General features: G+C 41.7%; 1 long non-coding RNA gene across 1 annotated transcript; it reads left to right on the top strand.

The window, feature by feature from the left end:
- The first annotated feature begins 3,867 nt into the window (after positions 1-3,867).
- Positions 3,868-20,328, top strand: LOC108518067 (uncharacterized). Its single transcript, XR_001882284.1, has 3 exons — positions 3,868-4,581; positions 16,577-16,753; positions 17,512-20,328. It is a non-coding gene; the product is annotated as an uncharacterized LOC108518067 (long non-coding RNA).
- The last annotated feature ends 318 nt before the right edge of the window (positions 20,329-20,646 follow it).

Below are 20,646 nucleotides of genomic sequence, written 5' to 3'. Positions count from 1 at the left end.
ATGGGTTTTAGGTCACCTCCCTCGCAGTGGACGCGGGCAGAGCAGTGCCAAGAGACGTGGAGGGAGGGAGAAGGGAGGATGAGTTGGACTGAAAGAAACAAGAATGAAGTCGGGCAGCTGGGATCTGAGAAATGGGAAATCCATGGCCCTTGCCCGGGACCACAGGCGGTGCCGACGTGGTCTCTCCTAGTTCCGAAATTGCCCAGGCCCGCCTCCCCGCCCTCTGCAAGCAGCGAGAATGACTTCCACATCGCTTAATTTCTTTATTAAACTTTTCACCTATGCTCTTCTAAAGGACAGATTATAGCGTCAGATGGTAAAAATGTTTTCCGCGCCTTGTCTTGCTGTACGGAAACCGCCGGCCTGGAAGGACATGCCGAGTTCTTGTTTTGCCGAGAGCAAAACTCTAGGCTCCCATTTCCTTCTCCCAGTCCGTGCGTTTCCTTGCAGAGCCTGAGAGCGTCTGATTCACTGAAAAAGCATCACTTGCTGAACCGAACCTTTTGCCCGCTCACGGAAAGAGTGGAGCTTTTCTTTTGTCTAAGAGTGTTTGCTTTTTTTTTCGTTCACTCGGCACCACAGTTTTTGTAAATCACTGGGAATGTGAGTCACCGCTAACAGCAGGAGACCTTTGGCGGCACCCGGCTGTGGGGCGCGCTCGCAGCGGGGAGCCCACCCTGATTGTCTAGGGGATCGGGCACTGAAGTTGGGAGAGGTTGCAGTCAGGCCAGGCTGGGTTTCAGGGAAAGTGCACAGAGATCCAGCGCACCAGGCGACCGTCTTGATCTGTTTCCCAGCAGCCAGTGGCGCGCCTCGCCAGCCTCAGCGGGACCTTCGCTTTGCCACCAAAATCCCCCCGGCCTCGGCCACAGCTCCGGGCGTCAGTGGAGCGAGCGTCGTGGCAGCGGCAGGCGGGTCACCACACTTCCCGCCACACCCGTTAGAGCTTGGCTCCCAGCTTGGGCCGCTGGGAGCGCGCCCCTTCCCGTGGCAGCGGCTGCAGCGGTGCAGGGTAGAAAGCCCACGCGGACCGCAGGTTGGAGATTCCGGCGATTGGTGCGTGGAGGTTGGTGTGTGGAATGTTAAAGGCGGGGATCACCCTCAGGGCATCATCCTTCACCGAGTCGCACAAATCCAGCAACTGCAAAACACGACACAATGGGACAGGTCAGATGTTGGCACACTTACAAGCCATTAGTGCCAGCGGCTTTCCGCCCACCCCCAAGCACCCGCACACACAGCGGCCCCGGAAACTAGTTTCCCTTTGGATTCTCCTGTGGAAACTGTTGGCCATGAATAACCCTCGGAAGCCTTTTTTATTTTAGACATTTCCAACTCTGACACCTAGCCTAGTGGAAACTCAGGCTTTTCCGTAAGGGGTGGGCGTGGACGTGGGGCGGCTTTGCCCCCAAATTAGCCGGGAACTCGGGACCAAGGTCTGAGAATTTATTAATGTTCCCTCCTTGGTCCTTCCCTCCCTAGTCCTTCCCTCCGCTCCTCTTTCTTTTCCTCCTCTGCCGTCCCCACCTCTCCACCTCTGGAGTGCCTGGGGTGCCACCCTCTGGCGCACAGAGGCAACTGAACAGGAAGAGTCTCAGAACAGGTGAACCAACCAGTAGAGACCTGCTCCAGTCTCCCCAGACTAGCGCCTTCGGACCTGGCTGGCAGTAGGCCATGATTCTTGAAATTCAGTACAGTGAGACGGCGGACCAATGCTAGCCATCTTCCACCTGGCTGCTGCGGAAAATCCATCTGCTGTTAACGCCAATGCCAAGGAACACTGCGGATGCCCTTGGTTGTTCTGGCAGCCACTGGAAGGCAGGGATAAGACATTCCTGGTGGATAGGAGAGGGAGATGTAAGCTAGTGTTTTGGAAGCTGCACTGGTGTATTTTTATTTCATTTTCCATGGCTTAGGTGCCAGTGTATTTTTTTTTTTCAGGAAAAATAGAAAGCTACCAAAATAATAAGATTGTTTTTCTAGAACTACACAAGGGCAGAGGGACGGCTTTCCTTTCTTCTAATCTACTACACATTGTACTCCATTTTTCAAGTTTTCAGCCAGTGGTAAATTTGTTTCACTCCCCAAATCACAGTAAATCCCGAGGTTTTCATGGTTTATTTTTACAGGTTTAACAACATCACTTACACCAGCCCCGCCTTTGCCCTCACAGGGTGGTCATCTCTGAGCCGCACTGATGTTGTTAAGATCAGTTTCCTTTGCAGCAGTCCAAAATGCCATTTCAGGTTTTCAGAGCATTTCAGGTTTTCAGTGAGGTCCCAAGAAGGAAGGTGGTGGAAATAGGGGATGGGGGACATATAGAAGGTAGGGATATGGTGGGGAAAGAGCATGAATTGTAATAGTCCAACAATACATCTTCCCTGAAAATGTGCTCTATTATTACATCAGTAATTTCTAATGAAAAACTACATTCTTCACACACTGTGGTTAAGCATCATCAAATCAGTACTGAAAAGACCTTTGATCATATTTGCAAGATGCACTAAAATGAACTTTCACTGACCAAGATTTCAAAGTTTGTAATTAATACTCTTGACAAATCCCTGACTAATCTGTCAACTCTCAATGTCTTTAACCACACAGTTCAAAACCATGAGGTGGTGTATACAGCCCCTGAAGTTTCCACATATTGTCATATGATTATTCAAGATAATTTTCCCTTTGGGCTTGCATTATGAAACTCAACCAACTTTGGTAATATATTCACCGGTGGGGGAAATACAATGATTTGAATGAGTGTAAAATAGAGTATGGGTTTTGTCTATCTAGTGCCAAATACAGAACTTAGGGCCAGAGGTAGGAATTAAAGGAGGCAGATTTCAATGTAAAGAAAACTTTTAAAAAATAAACTTAAAAAGGAACCCAATGGCTGGTGAAAAGGAGGGTTTCTTGACTCATAAGTGTTCAGGGAGTGTCCTCTCCAATGGCACCCTAGAGAGGAACAATGAACTGGCTGTGAAGAGGAGTTGACTGCCAAGATTCTTTCTAAATTTAAAGTTCTAAAATACTTTAGCCTTCTCCATTCTTCATAGACTGCAACAGAAACCCCAGAATGATTATTGGCTCGATGGATGGATCCAGCATCATTCCTGTTAGTTATTGTTTGATTCTGATTCCAGATACCCACCAACCTCTGTTCCTGGCTGTCAAGATGATAATAATAATTACCATCCTTTCACTCACAAAGTGTGTGCTGGATTCCTACCCAGTGTAAGGCACAATTCTGGACTTTAGAGGTTTAATGGTACACACTGCAGGAACAGGTCTCACATCGTGAAGCTGTTGAGGTATTTAAAAAACTTTAAAAAATATATGATCTCTTTAATACAAAATAAACTTGAGTAGATAATATAGCGTTGATTATTACACAGTTACAGTATTTTTTATTACCAGGGAGTATTTTTATATGGGGCTAAGCAGTGTATTATTAAAGTTTAGTTTTGTTACCAAACATGCTTCCATACTATAAGCATAAAAATTGCACATACTGTAGGGGTCCTGTGCCCTGCCAGTTTATGACCCATTTATGCTAGACAAAGTACTTCAAGCTTACCCATATCTTTACAAAGAAAATTCACCAGCTTTTGAAAAAGAAATGAATAGGTATACTTTAAAAATAAAAGAGCATGAACAAGTTATAGGTTGTTGCAAAAAAAAAGTGTTTAAGGTCAAACCTAAACATGGGCACTATTGCTGTACAAGCAATAAGAACGTACAATCCACTGGGAATAGCCAGTGAGTGGAATTTGAGAATATCTGCTTTAAAGAAAGCAGAAGCACTCAGCCCTCAAGGGATGATACTGTGTTTGACTATATTAATATGTATATTTGGGAGTGAGGGAAAAATTGTAACATCAGTTTGGCTTCCCACCTCCATCTAGTTGCAGTACTCAATTTATTTTTCCGCTTTGACTCTCCCTATGGTTTCCTTATTTCAGTTGGGAGAGTAGGATGGACAAGGATGGGCAGTGACTAAGCTTTGCAGTCCTCTGAACAAACCATATTTTCCCAGCATAGTAGTCCTACAATAGATGTTCAAGGTGGGAAGTACCCAGCGCACTTGCAGGGAAGCCCCAGCTATTCCTAGGACTCCATGCAGAAGGTTTTCCTGCCTCTTCCCATATGCCTCACCCCTGTTCTCAGCATAAGATGACCACATGCTGTTTTATGTGAAAAATCCTTTACCCTAATTTGAAATGTCTCTTCATTAGCCCCTTTCTTGTCTGGCTACCTTGGTAGAGTCTTTTTCTCCATCCCTTTAATCTTGGTTGAGTTATGACTTGCTTTGCCAATAGAATATGGGGAACATGTCACTGTGTGATTTCCAGAGCTTAGGCCTTAAGAAGCTTTGAACCCCCCATTATCACTCTCCTATAACCCTGAGAATACCTGCTGTGCAGAAGCCCAGTCTAGCCTGCTGGAGGACAGAAGGCCATGTAGAGATGGATCAAGGTGCCTTGGCCAACAGCCAGCACCCACTGCCAGATATGGGAGAGAGGCCATCTTGGACATCCTAGTCCTGTAGAACTCAGATGACTGCAGCCACAGGAGTGATCCCAGGTAAGACTAGCCAAAGAACTGTCCAGGCTGCCTGCCCACAGAATTAGTATCCGTCATAATCACTGGTTAATGCACAGAAATAGAAACTTAACCTGACTAAGCAAAACAACAAATAAACTTGCTATAAGACATCAATTCCACCTCCTTTCCAAAAAGAATCTCTATGCAGCCAACTCTTTACTTTCTAAGGGATTGTTAGATATTGGCGAGCCATTAATGTAATTTCCTGTCCATTATTTTTCAGTTGACTTCATTTTAGGTTAACTAGATGTTGAGCTAGAAACTTTACAGGAAGGGGAACCTTAATTAATCAAAAAACATTTTAATCTAAAAGATGTGATGAGGGAATAAGATTAAAGTTGTTGGTAAAATGAGGTTCTGTGCTACTTGTGGCTGTCATTTATCACCTTTGCTTCTGCTGTGACACACAACTGGCATTCTGGCAGGTGCCTCTGGCCACCTTTATTCCATGCTTGTCCCGTCCAACCCTAGTCCCCAATCAACAATTCATAGTTTGTTACTCCAGCCTTTGCCAAGGATCCATCTCTGCTGTGCAGTATCTGTGCTTTCCACATTCCATCCTAGAGGGCCAGGCAGGTAAAGGCAATGAGGTACAGAAGGGGGCTACTTAGCTGTCTTTGACTTGTCAGTCTGCTGTATCTCCAGCATCTTTATAACAGTGTTATGTAGCAACATATGGCACTTTACATATGTAACCAAGGTCTTCTGTGTTCTGCTCCATGCTGACATTTCCTGGACACCTACTGTGTGCCAAGTTACAGAGGAGGGCTTTATGTTCACTGTCTTATTCAGTACTCATAACAGCTCTGTCAGGTATCAACCCATTTTATAGATGAGAAAACCAAGGCTTAAATTGTCACATACCTTGTAACTGATGCAACTAGACTTTTAATCCAGGGCTTTTTTTTTTTTTTTTCTAAACCCTTGTCTACCCTTTTGCCTCCATCTTTTCCCCCATTGCCTCACTGCTTCCAGTTGCTGGAGGATATGGGGTGCTGTACTGAGGAAATGCCTCCACTACTGTGGCAGACGTGTGATCCTTGATGTTCTTCCTCAGTCAGAATCTGTATTGTGTGTGTGCCTAGTGTGGAGAACATGGATCTGCCCAGCCACTCTGGCTCAGATTCTCTGAGAGGACCAGGGCAGTAATGGGGCCCAGGAGCACTCTATGATGTTGCCACCAGAGGAAGGTGCCAAGGATATCGGCTTCAGAGCCAGCTACCGTGTGAAAAGGCCAGCTTGATGACCTGGAAAGACCTTTTCCTGCAGAAGGACAAGGCTTCAACTCTGTTCTGCAGATTCTCCTTCAGTAAATTGGGAGTGCTCTTCCACACTGGTCAATAGGCCCTCCCTGCTCCTTTGGATCACCACCTTAAGTCAAACACAATTCAAGTGCCTTCAAAAGAGCAGCACATGGACTGGCAAATCATGACTGCTGAAAATGGGCAAAATCAAGTAGTTAACCTGCACCTATTCTCACTTTTTGCAGACTTCCAAACTCGCTGAATGCACAGAGGCCTTGGCCTGACTTATCTCCTCCTCACTCGCTTATCCTGAAGAATTGCTTTCCCGTTAGACAAACATTCTGTAAAGGATAAGATGGTAGGTCTGTGGCAGCTAGTTTCTCGTCTTAGTCCTTATGCCTGACTAAGCAGTCAATGAGAGAAAAATAAACCTGAAACACTCACACGAGGCATAATCTCACAGCATGTGCTGTGATTCTACTTCTCGCAATTTACCCAACAACTACTAGAAAGAGGAACTCCATTCCTGTTTTCATTGCCCACTGGCTGGCTCCTCCAGGGAGAGTTAGACTTTAGCTTGCTGGGTCTCCTGGTCCCGGGAACGCATACATTCTCATTGGTTTTCTCTGCAACCAAGTTTCATTAGCATAAAATGACATTCCACGGGTGTATTAAATAATCAGGACTCCAGCTTAATATTTTCTCTGAATCAATTTAAATTATATTTTATGTTGATTTGTTCTTCAGTTGATAAACAATATTTAGCGTAATCTGAAATATTAGAATAGAGAAATTGCCTTTCTTACCAAGCAACAACAAAATCACTTTTGTTTAGCCTCACTAAATAATTAAACTTGAAGAAAATTTACCTTTACAATGTCCTTTCTATTGCAATTTTCTTCAACTAAAGAGTACACAATTTGGCTGTTTACTAAGTATTACTGACAATGTCCACTTCGGTAGAGAAAAAGGGCTTTGAACTCTGACATTACCACTTCCAAGCCATACTACCTTCCTTATCTCTAAGATGGAAGGATTTAGTGAACTTGGCACAGGTTGATTATTTATAAATATTATTGTTATTATCATGGGTTCTCTAGTTAGTAATAAATACAATGTCTTTCTAACTCTGGCATTTCCATGACAAAGTTTGCTTAATCATCATTACCTAAAACAAGAATGCTGAGACAGAGGCATCAACATTAACCACTTAATAAGAACTTCTGACATTTATTCATACTGCTACTGATTCATAAGAAGAAAAGTTTAAAAAGAAGACAAGTGCATATACCTTTCCCTTTAGAATACAGGAAACCATATAAAAGTTTTGGCAATGGAATTAAAGTAACCACAATGCTGCTCATAGTAGCATTTTCTACGACAAAGGCATTTACGTGGAACAAGAAAGAATATTCAATTAGGTAGTTATAATAAAGCTGGAGTATTAGCTGCACACTTCTCATATAAAAAATATGGCATCACAGTGGCTCATGCCTGTGATTTCAGCATTTTGGGAGGCCGAGGCGGGTGGATTGCTTGCGCTCAGGAGTTCAAGACAAGTCTGGGCAACGTGGTGAAACCCCATCTCTACAAAAAATACAAAAATTAGCCGGGAGTGGTGGCTCATGCCTATAGTCCCAGCTACTCGGGAGGCTGAAGCAGGAGGATTGCTTGAGCCCAGGAGGTGGAGGTTGCAGTAAGCCAAGATCATGCCACTGCACTCCAACCTGGGTGACAGAGTGAGATCCTGTCTCAGAAAAACAAACAAACAAACAAAAAATCTTAATCAACTCATAGTTTAGTCTTGTAAGTACAGACCCAAAGAAATGTAAACACACCCAAGAAGGAATAATCTTCAGTCAAAAAATTTCAAGAGGCAAAATCCCCACAAACTGCCAAAACTAAAAATACAATAAGAGTCTAAAGTTATTATGGAGAAATTCTGTGTAAGTGGGTCCTGGAATATTCAACTTCATTGTCCCAAATGATCTGAAAAGCAACTGGGAGGGCTCCTAGTTAAAATGTAGATAGATTCAAGAGAATTTCGCTCCATGGTTACAAACTGAAGAATCTGAACAAAGTAAAAATCAGATGTTTTATGGGGCTACTGAAAAACACTATACATAAGAAAGTAACATTAATGAAGTGATTTCAGAGAGATGAGCTCTTTCTCGGTAAGCCAACATCCACAAAAGCTTCCACACATGGGGTAGGTGCCTGTTTTGGTGACAGGTGGACAGAAGAATGGGCCTAACAGACATGGAGACACTTTGAAGGGATGAGAAAAATGGCCAGATGGACTGGAATTGGGAAGAACTTCTAGCAGAAAAACAAACACTTGGCCTAGCGATTCTTTACCCTCAACCCAGAATTTTGCTAGGAAAGCAGCAGTTCATGGAAGCTGAAAAGTAGAGGAAATTTGCATGGTCCCATGCATCCCTGTGGTGCGTAGACTTGGGAGCTGCGCTGGAGTTAAACCCAAAGGTGAATCAAAGATATCTGAAACTGTAGTTCACCATTTTCACAGCTCAAACTCTGAAAGAATAAAAAGGGTAGTGTGGTGGGGTGGGTGGACTAAGCACAGTGAACTCAGTCTAAGTAAAGCAGCTTCTGCTCAACCTGACCCTAGGAAGAATCTTAATGACCAGTCCCTGACCCTAACCACCAGACAAAAGAAAGGAAAATAAACAAAAGAAAGTAAAATCTGTTATAGACAATGTTTGAAGTACAATAATAAGTTATTAGGCTTGCAAAGAAGCAGGAAAATGTGACCCCAAATCTAAAGAAAGCACAATCAGTGAAAGCAGACTTAGAGATGACCAGTTACTGGAATTAATGGACAAAGATTTAAAAACAACTGTTATAAATGTGTTCAAGAATTTACAAGGAGAAGGCCAGGCATGGTGGCTTATGCTTGTAATTCCAGCACTTTGGGAAGCTGAGGCAGGTGGATTGCTTGAAGCCAGGAGTTCGAGACCAGCCTGGCCAACATAGTGAAACCCCGTCTCTACTAAAAACACATAAATTAGCCAGGCATGGTGGTGCATGTCTATAATCCCAGCTACTTGGGAGGCTGAGATACAACAATTGCTTGAACCTGGGAGGCAGAAGTTGCAGTGAGCCAAGATCATGCCACTGGACTCCACCCTGTGTGAAAGAGCGAGACTCTGTCTCAAAAAGAAAAAAAAAAATTAGAAGGAGAAAAATGGATATAATTGATTAACATGGGATATTTTATGAGATAAATGTAACTCCTAAGAAAGAATGAAAGGAAAATTCTAGATCTGAAAAATGGGATAATTGAGATAAAAATTCACTGATGAGTTTAACAGCAGAGTGAGTACTGAGGAACAAAAATCAATAATCTTGAAAACAGATTCACGGAAACTATTCCAAATGAGGCAAAGAGAAAAAAACTGAACAGGTCATCAGTACCGTGTGGGAATATACTGGCAATCTAACATACATGCCATTGGAATCTCAGAAGTCAGAAAGAATGAGACATAAAATACTTGAAGATGTAATGGTTGAAATGCTTCTAAATTTTATATAATAAAACATCTTCCACAAAAATATTCCTGACAATCTTATTCATAACATCAGTCCATAAACACCTTAAATGTCCATTAACAGGAGAATAAACATTGTTTTCAATACAAACTGTGTTAATGAAAGAAAAGAGAAGTGAGAACTTAAGTCTTCAGTTATTTTTTCTTCCCACAGATGAGTGTAAGTAACACTGCACCTTAATACCTATGGAATGATGTAGCTGAGGTCAGCTGGAGGTAGCAAGGCCAGTTCCTGGAGACTCTGATTAGGTGAGTTCTAGAGAAATGAGCATTTGGGACGAGAGAGGGGCTGGGCCTATACAATGAAATACTGCTCAGCAAAAATAAATAAAGAAAGAAAGGAATGAATCATCGAATATCTCAGAAACATTATACTAAGCAAAAGAAACATACATCTATCTGCTTACCTGCTTCCATTCCTATGAAGCCCTGGAGCAGGCAAACTGAGCTCTTATAATAAAGTTAGAAACTCAGGGGTCAGGGTGAGGAATTGATGGAAAAGTGTCTGAGATAAATTTATTGGGTGATGGACACTTTCTTTAACATGACTGAGATCTACATTATATAGCCTGCTATTTGTCAAAACTCGCTGAACTGCACCATTAAGATTTGTGCACTTCAGCCAGGTGCGGTGGCTTACGCCTGTAATCCCAGCACTTTGGGAGGCCAAGGTGGGCAGTATCACCTGAGGTCAGGAGATCGAGACCAGCCTGGCCAATATGGAGAAACCCCACCTCTACTAAAATTCAAAAATTAGCCAGGCATGGTGGCACATGCCTGTAATCCCCACTACTTGGGAGGCTGAGGCAGGAGAATCGCTTGAACCTGGGAGGCAGAGGTTGAAGTGAGCCGAGATCGTGCCATTGCACTCCAGCCCGGGCAGCAAGAGTGAAACTCCATCTCAAAAAAAAAAAAAAAAAAAAAAAAAAAAAAGATTTGTATGCTTCAATGTATATAAATAGACCTCTATTTTAAAATTAAAAGAAAATAATGGGAAACAAAGCAATTTGGGGGGAACCAACATGAGATTGCCAACTTTTCTCTTTTGTCAAGTAAGGATAACAAAAAATAACTGTCTGTGATTATTATTTTATTTAAAGGGTAACTTTCAGCACCTAAAAGATAGGGAGAATATAAAAATATAATCTCTTAATGAAAACTTATCTTGCATTATGAAAAACTCGATACATTTTATTTTCCTAATTTTGCCATAGAAAGGTCAACTCTTTCCCTAGGAAAATTCCTGGCTTAGACTTATTCAAGATTGAATAGTTCTCAAGCCAGCAAAGATTAGAAAGGGTTCTCTACGTAAAGTCAAGTAAGTATTGCTGCTGGAAGAAACAGTTAAAGGCAGACTTCTTATCATGAGGACAGAGGGACTGGGGTGGTTCTAGTGAAATGGGGCTCAAAAAATGGAAGTTCCACGGAGAACACTGATCTGGGGCCAAATGAACTCAGAAAGCTCTCCAGTCCTTTCAGATACCATTTTCTGTTCTCAAAAACTGTAGTCAAAGGCCGGGCATGGTGGCTCACACCTGTAATCCTAGCACTTTGGGAGGCCGAGGCAGGCAGATCACATGAGGTCAGGAGTTCGAGACCACCCTGAACAACATGGAGAAACCCTGTCTCTACTAAAAATACAAAATTAGCTGGGCATGGAGGCGCATGCCCGTAATCCCAGCTACTTGGGAGGCTGAGGCAGGAGAATCGCTTGAATCTGGGAGATGGAGGTTGCGATAAGCCGAGATCATGCCATTGCACTCCAGCCTGGGCAACAAGAGCAAAAACTCCATCTCAAACAACAACAACAACAACAACAACAACAACAACAACAACAACAACAACAACTGTAGTCAAAGTCACTTCTAACAAGATGGATATGTTTTTCCCTATTTCTCCTACTAAGTACAACTGAATCCTTGGATATTATATATAAAGCAAATCTTAGAAGACTTTGAAGGGAGAAGAGAAATCAGGCTATCTAGGAAGCATAGGATTCAAGGAATGACACAGTAGTGAATTCCTTGCATTTTCTTTTTGCCTCATATATCCCACACCGGAGCTAAAAAAAAGCTGGCAACGTGGAACCACCAACAGATGTACACATAAATCCTAACAAAAGCCTAGTTTGAACAAACTGTGCATTCCATGCCCCCCACCCCTGCTATGGCTCTAAAGGCTAAATGGGGGAACTTACTCTTACAGCCACAACACACTGTAGTGAGGTGCCCACCATGGTGTCAGTGTAGACCACATGGGGAGCTGGTACCTCCACCTCAACCTGGCATAGAGAGGCGTCCTTCCCTTTACCAGATGGGGTGCTGTCACAGAAGGCCTAGTGGGAATCAAGACTTTGTCATCACATGGCGGTAACAAAAGTCACTGCCAGTGTCAGTAAAGGCCCCTTAGGGAACAGTAATGTGGCTTTCCTGCTCTTACCATCAGTGAGATGTCTGTGGAGGCCTAGTTAGTAACTAAAACTCCCACTTCCACCCAGAAGTAAGAAGGAGTCCCCAGCCCTTTGGATGTCAATAGAGACTAAGTAAAGAACCTAGACTACTATCCCTATAAGGCAGTAATGAGGCAATGCACCCCCTTTTCCCCACTGGAACAGTGTTAGAGGAAACCAGCTAAAACAGAAGATTTAAGTAAGATCCAGAGTTTCATAATTTAATATCTAAAATGTTCATGTTTCAATAAAAAGTCACTCCATATCAAGAACCAGGAAGATGTCAAACTGGGTGAAAAAAGACAATCAATAGATGTCAATGCCAACATGACAGAGATGGTGGGATTATCTGACAAAGTTTTTAAAGCAGTCATTATAAAACTGATTCAGTGAGCAATTATAAACACACTTGAAATCAATGAAAAAAATAAAGTTTCAGCAAAGAAACAGAAAATCTTAGCAATGGAAAAGGAAATACAAAGGAGTCCAAATAGAAATTTTAGAACTGAAAACTACAATGACCCAAATTAAAAACTCAGTGGATGGTTTTGACAGCAAAATGGAGGGGACAGTGGAAAGAATTGGTGAACTGAAAGATGGCACAATAAAATTACTGAATCTCAATAATAGACATAAAATGGACTGAAAATATAATGAACAGAGCATCAGGAACCTGTGTAATTATTTTTAAAAAATGATTTAACCTAAGTGTCATCAGTGTTCTGAAAAGAGAAGAGGAAGTGGACTGGGCAGAAAAGTATTTGAAACAATGGCTGAAAACTCCCCAAATTTGGCAAAAGAGATAAATCAACAAATTCAAGAAGCTGAGCCCACCTCAAACAGCATCAATCCAAATAAATTTATTCAAAGGCACGTCGTAAATAGTTTTTAATCTTAAAAGCAGAGAAAGAGAAATAACATTTTACTTACAAGGGAGAAAAGAACAATTGGCAGCAGATTTTCATTAGAAACCATGGAAGCCAGAAATGTGTTCAGGTGCTAAAAGAAAAGAATTGTCAACACAGAATCTTTTATCCAGTGAAATACTGTCCCTATTTGCAGATTACATGTTTGTCTATATGGCAAATTCCAAGGAATCTATAAGAACTTCCAGATTTAACAAGTTGAGCAAGATGATAGGATAAAAGATCAACATATAAAAATAGTTTTATTTCCATATAATAGTAATGGATATGCAGACACTAAAATTAAATATGCAATACCATTTACAATCATAGATGAAATCCAACAAAACATGTATAAGACTAGGACTTGTGTGCTGAACACAGTAAAATGCTGATGAAATAAATCAGTGTAGATCTATGTAAGTAGAGAGACATACCATATTCACAGACTGGAAGATTCAGCATAGTAAGATGTAATTTCTCCTCAAATTAACTTACAAGTTTAATGCAATACCTATCAAAATCCCAGAAAGATTTGTCGTAAATATAGGCAAGATCACCCTAAAATTTCTATAAAAAGACAAAGGAATTAGAATAGCTAAAGTGATTTTGTAAAATAATAAAGAGGTGGAATCAAACTACCATATTTCAAGACTTATGTAACCATAGTAATTAAGACTATGTGGTATTGGTGAAGGGATAGACACATAGATATATAGATAAAGTAGGAAAATGCAGAAATAGAACCATACAAATATGATCAATTAATTTTTAAAGGTGTTAAAGCAATTTAACATGGGAAATATAGCCTTTTCAACTACTAGTATTGGAGCAATTGGACATTGGTACACCGAAAAACCAACAAGCAAAAAGGAATCTCAACCTGTTTCCTACCTTATATAAAAGTAACTAAAAATGGACCATGGCTCAATGAAAAATGTAAAAGTATAAAACTTGTAGATAAAGCCCACAGTATAATATCTTCAGGATCTAGGAATAGACGAAAAGTTTTTAGACTCGACAGTAAAAGTACATTACAGTCCATAAAAGGAAAAATTGATAAATTAGACTTGATTAAGTTAAAAACTTTTACTCTATTAAAGACCATATTAGAAGAATAAGAAGGCAAGCTATAAATTAGGAGAAAATATTTGCAAGCTACATATCTGACAAAGGATTAGTATCTAGAACATATAAACAGTTTTTAAAAAGTAACAGTCCAATTAGAAATGGGCAAATGAAGTGAACGAACTTTTCAACAAAGAGAACATACAGATGGCAAATAAGCATATGAAAAGATACTCAACATCATTAGCCATTAAGTAAATGCAAACCAAAGCTACAATGAAATATACTACATACATATCAGAATGGCTAATATAGAAAGTAATGACAATACCAAATGCTAGTGAGGATGTGAAGAGACCGGATCACTTGTACACTGATGGTGGGAATGTAAAATGTTAACAGCCACTCTAAAAAATCTTTGGCAATTTCTTAAAAATGTCAACATGCACCTACCATGCGACCCAGCAATGGAACCCCTGAACATCTGCTACAGAGAAATTAAAACCTATATTCACACAAAATCCTGTATGGGAAAATGAAATTTATTTTATTTATTCTATTCCTAAATGTCAGAAACTAAAAACAATCCACATATCCTTCAATGTGTGACTGGTTCAACAGACAGCAGTCCATCTGTAGTGTGGAATACTACTTAGAAATAAAAAGGATGAGATCATTGATATGTGCGACAACCTGGATGACTCTTCAGAAAATTATGCTGGATGAAAAAAGCCAATTCCAAAGGTTGCATATTGCGTGATTTCATTTATATAACATTCCTGAAATGACGAAATTATAAAAATGGAGAACAGCTTAGTAGTCACCTGAGGTTAAAGAGAGGGTAAAGGAAGGGAAGAGGGTGTGGCTATAAGAGTCACAAGTGGTGACAAAAATGCTCTGTATCTTCACTGTATCAATGTCATTGTATAAAATCCTGGGTGTGAGATTGTACATAGTTGTACATAGTTGTACAAGATGTTGCCAATGGGGGAAACTAAGTAAAGGGACATGAAATCTCTGCACTATTGCATGTGAATTTATGGTTCTCTCAAAAAAGACCCTCATTAGAAAACAACCAAAACAATCACAGAATAACTTTCAAGTTAGGTTTTAACAAAAATGTTTTATATAAGCAGCAGGAGATTATTTTTTCTATTTCCTGTTATGCTTTTTAGGTGAAGCATAATAGGTATATAGCAGCTTGCTAAATTATCACAAGATGAACTCATCCATGGAAGTGTTATGCAGATTAAATAGAACACCTGTATCCCCAAAGTCCCGAAAAAATCATACACTTGAACTGGACATTTTTACTTATGTTGTCTCAGCAATAGCCAATTAGGTTAACGGAATCAATGCCTACTGGTTCAAGGCCACAATCTGTGATGTGAATGACTAGCTGTCCAGGAAAGGAAGATGCAGAGTCCTTAATTTCCTTCCATAGACGTATCAGCTCTCACAAGTTAAGTCCTGTCCCTTCTCTGTGTCTTAACATGCGATCACCCCTAAGTGCTTTTTTTTTTTTTTTTTTCTCAGACAGAGTCTAGCTCTGTCGCCCAGGCTGGAATGTAGTGGCATGATCTGTGTTCACTGCAACCCCCATTTCCCGGGTTCAAGCGATTCTCATGCCTCAGCCTCCCTAGTAGCTGGGATTACAGGTGCATGCCACCACGCCTGGCTAATTTTTCATGTTTTCTTTAGTAGAGATGGGTTTCACTATGTTGGTCAGGCTGGTCTTGAACTCCTGGCCTCAAGTGATCTGCCCGCCTCAGCCTCCCAAAGGGCTGGGATTACAGGCATGAGCCACAGCGCTTAGCCCCTGTGTGCTATCTTTTAATGGTTACTAAGTACCAAACACTTTGAGTCCCCCAGAGAAGGGAAGAGAAGTGAAATGGAACAGGCCACAGCAATGGCTCGTCTGCAAAATAAAAGGGAAAAGGTAACTTACCATCAGAAAAAGCAACTACAAACACATTTTACACTATAAAAGTTATTGATTTCTAGCTAGAATACTAATTTATACAAAAATAGATATAGTAGGGGTCATTTCTGTTTCAAGTTCAGTAATTTATTTAAATTCCCTGGAATCATAGTAAAATCCACTATTCTTAACTGCACTACTGGAGTCTGATTGGACTCAGGTAAGTCTCATCTCCTGAGAGGTCCTTTTTTTGTGCAACGTGGCTCTTCTTAGGTGCAAGTTTCACCAGTCAGAAATTCTCACTGTGCATCCTGGACTGAGGGTATGAACCCAAAGACTCATGAAGAAGGGCACCCAATTTCCCAGCACTTTAAGCATCTCCCCAAGGAGACCAGGATAATGCAGCTGCCAGAGAAACTCAGAGGCTGGAGCTCAGCAAAACAATTTGCCCTCTCTTGTGCTTATTAGTTACCCTTGAATGAAGAAAATAGAATGATCCCAGCTCAGTCTCCGGATACACAAAGCTGTACTGTGAGGCATAGCAAGAGGGCTGACCAGGTGGCTGCCATGAGGAAACTGGGATTGCAGCGGGGTGACCTCAGGGTCCCTTTTACTGGCCAAACTGAAGAAACCAAATCCCATTTAGATTTTCTTAACCTGACTTGAATGGCCTGCATTTATAGGTTCAACAGTGTATTTTATACCACTGAGGAGCATGCAAGGTCAGGAGTAGAGGGAAAGGGGAAGGAAAAAGAGATTTTCCCATCTCTTAGCAGGACACTGTTTGTACTAATATTTTCCCTATTTCCCTATTTTAGAGTCTTTTGCACTGGGAGGAGAAGGTGGAGCAGGAGACACCTACATTCTACTTGGTCCGTGCTGTCTCCAAGAGGTGAACCAGGAGTCCTACAGATATGAAGCTAGGTTAAAACCACTTCTGGGGATGCTTTCAAATCAAAGAGGATTTAAAAATTTGACTCCCAGTTGCATTTCTGGTGTGACCACTCCATTTCAATGTCATTTCAATAACATCCTCAACTCACTGACCACAGCCAGGGAGGGGCTGTCCCTTCCCACCCTGGCAGAGTAGGTCCCTTTGCTTATACCCCACACCAGCTTCAGTCAGGATGACACAGCCAGGGGTTCTCACTGCCTTGAAGCCAATTCAGATGGGCCTTACTGGGTGGGGTGGGTGGGGTGAATGGGGTGGAAGTGAGGGAAATAGAGGTTTTTTTCCCTCAAATTCATTACAGAGAAAAGCAAAAGTCTACGGGTAGGAGGTGAGTGACCAAGAAACCCCATCTCTCTTCCCCACTCCAGTGAATGCTTTCAATATGCTGTGCCTAAACCTTAGTTCATGATACATTCAGTTCTAGCGTCTGAACATGTCTCTTGATCCAGGTGGTCTGGGGAATGAGAAATAGAAGGATGGGAAAGCTGAGTGTTCATTAAAAGAAACATTCACTGTGGCATAGAAAACAACCAACACCACATTTGTAGGAAGTTCAGGGCACATGTACTGTTTTCTAAGCCCAGCGGGTATGGGTGTGGGGTATTTGTTTTTCTTGAAATTCAGATCTGAGAAGGGCTAATATCCCAGCACCATCTTTCCAGCTTAGAACTCTCTCTCTCCTAATTTTTTTTTCTGTGTTCTTTAATCCCAAGCTTTTGTGACACTAAGCAGTGACTGTATTTACACTTTATGCTTAGATTAAAAGAGTAAACAAGTATAATCCATCTTCTATATTCAAAGGAGCCAAGCAGCATCCTGGCTTTGGGGCCTGGTGTCTACCACACTTCTGCACATTCTTACTCCAAGCCACGTCTCCTGAGAATAAAGCAAGATGCCACTGGCAATGTCTACTCAGAACTACTTGAATGACTCATCCATCAACGGGCTTGAATGCTCTTCTTCCTCTATGATTCAACCGTTTGACTGACTGAACTGAAACTAAAACCCAAGCCCTAGTGGTCATTTTAGACTTGAGCAGATACAGTCAGAATCTCAATCACATGTCATCAACAGGCCCTCCTTGGCCTCCTTATTGCAGCTAGGCTCCTGAGCAGCAATCCCTGACTCAGGGAGAAAACGAATGCCTCCTTTCAGTAGGGCAGATGAAGGCTGCTGACTGCTGCAACTGCTCCTGTGTCCACTTAAGAGCAAGGGTGCCAACAGGATTTTACAAACAGGATTGTGCTTGTGCTGGTAAATCTGGGCTTCACCTAGCACATCAGGGAAACACCAAAATGAAAACAGCCTTGGAGGCATGGGAGAAAGCCTCAGGTGCACTAAGGTGCCAACAGAAGCAATGCATCTCCGAGTTGACAGTCACGACTCAAATAGAACATTAAGGCAACATTCGGGTGAAAGTAGCAGCTATGGGTGTAAATATGATCAAATATGGGGGAGGTGTCCAGATTTCTTGGACATGGTTACAATCAGTATTTATTTTCTCTCTTAGTGAATGAGTTTTTTTTTTCAACACTGCTAATTTTACAGGCAATTCACTACGGCCCCTGGGAGGTGGAGTGGCCTTCCTCCCTGCTGTGCGTGAGTTACACAGCCCGCCTCACTTCCCCGCAGGTCCTTCATCACCTGCATGCTCACATGATTCCATTATTTGAGCTCATGGCAGGAAATAGAACCTGATTCAACATTTTGCTAAGTATTATTTTCACCACACTGAATAGGGTCCTTTTTTGATCTGCAACCCACAGCTGGGCTGTGGTTCTCTCAACACACATAGACTGAAAAGCTTCCTCCTGCATTGATTTCTCAGCATGGGCTGACCACATGTTCACAAGTACTTGTTCTTTTCCATACGTCCCAATGCAGGCAGGCACTGGCAGAGCAGGACAGCTGTGCCCAGGAGTTCAGGGAGCAAAATAAGGCTACCGTAACTTCAGTCAATTTCAAGGGATGGTGTAAAGATAAAAGTAAGAGATTAATAGGCAAATAGTCATTTGCATCAAAATTCTCCACTTTAAGAAGCTGAGATCTTTGCTTTATTTTATTTTTTAAAAAGCAAAATGAAGTCGGTTTTAATGGAGATACACAATTGTTAACTGTTGGGTCATTTGGAAAGGCTTTCTTTCTTAAAATGAGCCTCAGTGATAGCTACTCACTGATGCTGATAATTATCTGAAGCAAAATAAATACAAATGTCTGGGTTAATGAAGACTGAAACAGGATAATGCCTGGACACTAAATTTTCCAAGAACAAAGAACACAATTGTTCTCTACATACCCCTGCAAAAGTGCTTAATGGCCAGGACACAGGAATCTTGTGTATTTAGAGACCTTGTTAGGATGGAGCCCCGGGGCACCACCACTGGCTTTCGAGCCAAGGTCTCACAGAGAGGGCAGCAAGGGGGAGCAGCTCATCCTCCTCCCCAGCCCGGGAGACACTAGGACAGCAGTGGGTGGAGTCTGAAACCTGCCATAGAAGCCCCAGCTTACTATTTGCTCACTAAGCAGCAAGTCAACCTCAGTTACCCAGTGCCTACAGGGGAGTAACAGCTGTTCACACTAAAGGGTGCTTGTGAGGATGATATGAGAATGAATATGGACCTGCTCTGACAACACTGAAGTTCCAGACAAAAGAACGGGCATTAGTTATCTAATTTGAAGGACTGGGGGGGATTGGAATTTTAAAAATAAACCTCAACCCAACTTCTTCTCTTGTGGGGCCTCAGGTGAACAACTGGGCACTTGGGCTACCTTCTGAATATGTGGATGGATTTTGCCGCTTTGGGGAAGCGTGTGAACTCCTCAGGGTGTCTAGTGCCCTACAGTGTGCCAAGGGAACAAGCAGGACTACAAATGGGTGGTGCCTGGAGCTTAACCCACCTCCATTTGGGATTCGGAGTTCTGGTTTCTGTGTTCAGCTAGACTCTTGGACAGTCATTTCAGTCATTTAATGTCTCCCTTTCTTAGTTTTACTCATTTGTTGAATGGGGATTATATTAGCCTTACTTTCTTTGAAGATCTTAATGAGAATGAAATAATTTTTAAGTATATATATATGCATTTCTAATTTCCATTAGACTGGAGCGTCAGTGTAAGTCCTGGATGTTTTGGGAAGTTTTATTTATTTAGAAACAGTTTGGGCTGATTGCCATCTCCCTATGCTAACTTTTGCTGTTTTAGTAAACTTTTTATTTTGGAATACTTTCAGATTTACAGAAAAGTTTCAAAGATAACAAGATTTCTCATATGCCCTTCACCCAGTTTCCCCATAACTAGGGCTCATTGTAAAAACTAGGAAACCAATATTAATGCATTACTAATAACTAAACTATAGACTTTATTCAGATTTTTCCAGTTTTTCTACTCATGTTCTTCTGTCCTGGGATTCAATGCAGGATACTGCATTGTATTTAGTCATCATGTCTACTGAGTCCCTTCTGCACCGTGATGGCTTCAGTCTTTTCTCATCTTTCATGCATCGTCAGTTTTGATGGGTACTAGGCAGGTATTATGGACAAGCTTGGCAAATCCACAGCCAGTGGGCTGCATGAGACCCAGGATGGCTTTGAATGTGGCCCAATACAAATGCATAAACTTTTTTTAACAAACATTATGGGATGTGGGATGTTTGTGTGTGTGGTTTTTTGTTTGTTTGTTTGTTTTTTAGCTCATCAGCTGTTATTAGTGTTAGTGTATTTTATGTGTGGCCCAAGACAACTCTTCTTCTTCCAGTGTGGCCAGGGAAGTCAAAAGATTGGACTGAATCGTAGACCATTCCTCCATTTGGTTTTGTCTGATGTGTTTTCTCATGATTAGATTTGGGTTATGGGTTTCAGGGAAGAGGGAAGTGTTCTTTTCATCGTATCACAACACAGAGTACATGCTATCAGCCTGATGTATCACTGGTGATATGTACCT

Source organism: Rhinopithecus bieti, unplaced genomic scaffold (genome assembly GCF_001698545.2).
Source record: "Rhinopithecus bieti isolate Rb0 unplaced genomic scaffold, ASM169854v2 scaffold_42219, whole genome shotgun sequence".
NCBI lineage: Eukaryota > Metazoa > Chordata > Mammalia > Primates > Cercopithecidae > Rhinopithecus > Rhinopithecus bieti.
The sequence above is the reverse complement of the archived record's forward strand: the minus strand, read 5'-3'. Positions and strand labels throughout refer to the sequence as shown.